We start from the raw sequence: 5,563 nt of genomic DNA on the forward strand, positions 1-5,563 counted from the left end.
CTGTCTCTTTGTCTCTTCCGTTCTGTGTTATAGAGTTAATGTACATTGTGGTCTGCGGAGGAGAAAGGAGGGGCTGTACGGGGAGAATTTAAAAAGAGGAACTTGCTGAGAAAAGCAACTCAGTTTTTCGCTGGTCCTGACAAATAGTAAGCCACCTCCAAGACAGACATGGGGAAATTGAATGTCCCCCCTATGATGGTATATCTGAAACCAGGGTACACACCTCTGGGTCAAACAGTACCCCTCAGTTTCACAAAAAAAGGGGGTGAAGGGGACAAGTGTGAGACTTTGTTCAAATGGGGGATTTGCGTGAGATACGTTCTCCAGCTAACACCCCTCTTTTTTCCAGTCAAGAAAATATGCTGATGATTTGGAGGCCTGCCAACACTCAACAATTTCACTGTTAATTTCTCTTGCAGAAAATGGCTGTAAGGCCTCCAACGACAAGCTCCAGTTCTGCAAAACAGGGGGTGTTCTCGTAGGCCATTGCTTAACCCAAGGAAATAGACATCTGACAGAGGAACGAAAGGCTGCTGTCCAGGCCATACCCATACCTATGTCCGTTGCCAAATGCCGCACCTTTCTGGGCCTTGTTTCATACTGCCACCCACAGATCCACTCTGCTTCCTTTATGCTTCCCCTCTATGACTGTCTTTCAATCATCCCTTTCTCTTTCACACCTGACGCAACAGATAACTTTTACACTCTAAAACTCTCCATTCTCAGCCCTCCAGCCTTGGGTATTCCCAACTACCCTTTACTCTTTACTCTTTTCTGTACTGAACTTTCTGGCCATGTGACGACAGTATTGACACAAAAGCACAGAGGATGGCTACGGCCACTTGGATACTACTCCATGAGGCTGGATCCAGTGGCTCGAGGAGCTCCCTCATGCGTTTGCGTGGTGGCAGCAGTACAGGCAATAGTTGACAAACCTTCTGAGTTGATATTGGACTACCCCCTAGTGGTCCTCACCCCTCGTGACATCCAGAGCATACTCACGCAGGTGCAACCCAAGCACTTATCTCTGGCCTGTCAGATCCGGCTACTATGGCTGTTTTCATGCCCCTCCTAATATTTCTTTCCAATATTGTACAACCTTGAACCCGGTTACTGTTCTTCTAAGCAAGTATCCTGGTTCAAATGGGGGAGGGGGAGGCATAGGTGATCCAGGTATTGCAGATCAGCTATTTTTTAAAAATTTTCTGCAAGAAGATTCTGATCTATTTGAAATAGAATATCAGCATGTTTGTCTAGCATTGATGCAACAAGAAAATTTAGGTTGTTAAAAAAAATAAAATAAAAATAAAATAAAATATATATATATATATGTTATTGAAACCCCCTATTAACAATGCATATTTTGAGCTTTCTTTTGTAGATGATATTAGGGTGAGGATTCACGACTCCACATCGGATATGCAGTGGTCACACAACAAGATGTTTTAAAAAAATCAGAAGCTCTGCCTCCGCATGTCTCAGCACAAGAAGCGGAACTGAAGGTCCTCACTGAGGCGTGTAGAGTGGCAGAAGGTAAGACGGCAACCATTTACACTGACTCCTGGTATGCATTTGGCATAGCTCATGATTATGGCCCAATATGGAAGGCCAGAAAATTTCTTACCTCACTAGGACAGCCAATTAAGAATGGTGCAGCGCTGCAGAGTCTCATGGAGGCCCTACTTCTACCTGACAAAGTGGAGAAGCAAGAAGAAGAAAGGAAGATACTGACAGCATAAGTCAGTGACAAAAACTGTGGACATTGACAAAAAAAAAAAACAACTTTGGACATTGATATGCTAAGGACTTTACAGTTACAAGCCAGCAAGGAAGAAAAGCAAAAATGGACTAAAGATGGGAGCAACAGAACAGAACAGGACGGTGTATGGCGAACAGTCAACAGAACTTGCCTACAATGGTCCCTGTGCCCAGCTGGTACACGCAAAGCCGCAACTATCAAAAGCAGCAATGACGTCGGCGCTGAACGAGAACGGGTGACTCCTGGGTTCCCTGTAGCTGCTGCATCATATGCGAGTCAGGACAGAAGTAAAGGGGCTATATAACACTTGCCTAGACCTACCCATTTCAGAGATTGCAAATTGACTACATTCAGCTCCCACCTGTTGGGAAGTATGAATATGTACTTGTTGTTGTTGGTGTCTTTTCAGGTTGGAAGCCTACCCTGTTACCAAGGTAAATGAGCAGATAACACAGAAGCTCGTGTAAAAAGGTAAGGCTTAATTCTCATAAAGAGGTCTTTACACCCGCCCTTTGACTGGCGTCCATAGATGTTAATAAGACGCAACTCTTGACCTCCCATGAGAATATCCAAGATCAGGCACCTCCCCATTTCCAGCTCGATAACCCATCTGCATTCTACCTGTGCGGTCTTAAAAAGGACTGCCACCCCACTATACGGCTCGGCCACAGAGACTAATAGGAGGCTCCGCACCTCCACTCACGCTTGGCTTTGTACATGACTGACAAATCTGTCAGCCTGGTCTCTTGCAAAAATAAAATGTCAGCTTCAACTCAGCTGAGAAAATCAAAGGCCGCAAACCTAGCTGCATCGGACTTAATACTAGCACCATTAATGGATGCCAGCGTCAACAGGGTGAGTGCCGCCATCATTGGTGATCGAGCTGGATGGCTTTCCTCTTACTCTCCCCCTCCTACCTGTTGGAAGAAGAGGTCTCTCCTTTGTTTCTTTTTAGTAAAATTGGGACATCCATATCACCACTCTCATCATAACCTTCACCTTCCGGCTTCAGGGTAGCCCCCTTCCCAGAGGAAACCAGGTCCCCCACAGAAAGAGACCCAGCATCCCCCGGGGTTCCTTCCTCAATTATCTCTGCCACCACCTACAGCACCTCACCCCCAGCCTCTCCCCCTGGCAGGGAAGAGGAGGTGTTATTGAGAGCTTGGTACCGGTTAGAGAGGTCGACTGTAAGGGAACCGATGGGGCCTTCCTTTGGTATCTGCACCAGAGTGAGTGGGACTGAGTCATCCCACTCTAGAGAGGAAGAACCCCTATTTTTCTTTCTTGTTCTTCCCTTACCCTTTTTTTTCTGCTTTTGCCATTTCTCGTTTTCCTCGTCCGCACTTTCCTCACGGGAGGATCCGGCAAAACTGGCAGCCACCTCCTCTCTCTCCATTCTTCTGGTTTCCTCATCCACATCGCTATCCCTTGGGGCCTCAGCAGTTTGACTCCCCTCCTGCCCTGGCTGGCCAGGCACCCTGCCGAGACCCTGTAGCTCTTCCTCCTCCCTGTTGCCACGAGCTCCGCCCCTGGAGCGACGGGCCCGCTTACCCTCCGACTGAGCTTGGCCAATGTTGGCAAAGGATAAGGGACAACGACTGAATTACTAGTCAGAACGGTCAGTCTCTTTGTGTCATTCTGGCGGGAAATTGCTTGAACCGCAAAATCTCGCCACTCAGGCTCTGTCTGAGCCAGCTCGTATTTTGACCAGAAGAGCTTGAGCCCCTCTGGTCTCACGTAGCTAACATCAAACAGGGAGGTCCCAAAGGGGTGGATCAGGACAAAGATGTCAATCACCCTGAATTCCATCCCGAGGAGAAGCTTCACCACCCTAGTACAGTTAGGGCAGGCTTCACTGCTTCCCCATCAGAGACGAACCACATTCCTTCTGGACCCCCCCTGTCCGGCTGTAGGAAGCAACCATGCCTCTTCTCCCTGCCTTTGCTCTCGGAAGGCCCCTGTGCCAAACCTATCTATCCAAAAGGATAGGTCGCGCTTTTCACCCTCTATAGTGACCAACCTCTCTCCCCTATTTAAGGCGGATAAAAACAGCTCGTGTGACCTGGGGTCCCTGAAGCTGGGAGGTGAAGGTCCCCCACTTACACCGGCGGCAACACTAGCATAGCTCCTAGGAGCAGTCACCGCCGGGGCGGTAGCTGGACCAGGGCGCCCACTCCTCCCCAAACCACCAGACACTCCACCCTCACTTGTGACTTTTGTAAATTTACTATCACCTGTATCTCCCTCAGATACTCCTCCACCAACAGACACCCCAACATTTAATCTTGTATTATTTAGATTCCCCACACCCCTAGACTCTCCCTCACGCACACCACTCGCTATCATGTTGCTCCCCTCATCCCTTTCACACACCTCCATGCCTTCCATACTCTCACGCTCATCATTCTCCCTATAATTTGCGACCAGACCGGTAATGGCTTCTCTCTTGGCCGGAAGAGCAAGGGGCACCCGGCAGCCCGGAGGTTTCCCAGCCACGCCCCCCATACCTGCAGGGGAGCAGCCCAGGGTGGGTTTCTTAAATATAGTCCCCTCTGAGCCTCCAGACCCACCACCCTTAGCATTGGGGGGAAAGGGACTTCCAGCCACGCACTCAGGACGTTTGGCTCCGCCCCCTGCCATCATATTCTGTGTAACCCCAGCAAAGGAATTCCAACGTTTTGGGTAACCACTTTTTTGGGGGCGCCGAGTGACCCCCCCCTACTTAGGCCCAGCGCAGGGCCTTTCTGGGGGCCACCTGACGCCGGATGACCCCCCCCCCCCATCTCCGCAGCCTTTTTGACATTTTACCTGGATCATCCGACGCCGGATGACCCTCCCCACCTTCGCAGCCTTTTTTGACATTTTACCTGGATCATCCGACACCGGATGATCCCCACTATTAGGAATCTTGCTGTCAGACACCAGCTTCTGCCCATCACCCCTCCTGTCATTACGAACTGGGGGGGGGGGGTGTTTGGATCAGGATGCCTAGCACGCTCCCCCTTCTTTTGCACTGAACCCACATTAGCAGAGTCCAGGCTGGGTCGGACCCAGGGACTACCCATGCAGCTACCTCCCTCCCCTGGTTCAGAGGCTTGCCCAGGGAGGCTGACGTACCTGTACTCCACCTGGGTGATCTTTTTGCCACTTTTCTTTTTAGCCTGGGGGTCTCGCTCAGGAAGGTCATTGCCAAAATAGAGACCCTCCAGGCCTCCAGGGGATTCCAGGTGACTTATGTACGCCATTAGTTGCCCCCCCCCCCCCGGGCCGCTGTCCTCGCCCTCTTCCCCAGAGGAGTCTGAGCTTGAAATAATAGTTGCTTGCCCGGCTGGAAGGTCACTGCACAGGGACTGCTGACTGTCCGATATCTGCAGTTCTCCAGCAGGGGCCAGCTCCATGTTGGACACTAGGTCCTTCATGTCATCACAGACCCCAGCCAGAGCCGGCTGAGACTCTTCAAACCGGTCAAAGTTCCCCAGCTTCTCAGCGAAGGGTCCTGCACCCCTGAGATGGCCGCCTTTCTCTCAACCAGGGTGAGGATCTTGTTTTTCAATTCCTGGACGGCCTGGTTGTATTGGGCCCACCTTGACCCACCTGAATTGCTGGCCAGGGACCTGGCTGCCTTTAACTCCTCTTGAAGCCTTCTGATAGTGCCACCGGCCTCACGGTACTCCTGGGTTTTTGAAGCGAGCCTGGCAGCAAAGACGGTAACATCCTCCCTAGGCCACAGTGTCCCCCAGTGCTCGATGGTAGGACTGGGGGCTCCCCCAAAAGTACCTGGCCTGACTCCAGGAGGGCCTTTGC

Source organism: Eleutherodactylus coqui, chromosome 1 (assembly GCF_035609145.1).
Source record: "Eleutherodactylus coqui strain aEleCoq1 chromosome 1, aEleCoq1.hap1, whole genome shotgun sequence".
NCBI lineage: Eukaryota > Metazoa > Chordata > Amphibia > Anura > Eleutherodactylidae > Eleutherodactylus > Eleutherodactylus coqui.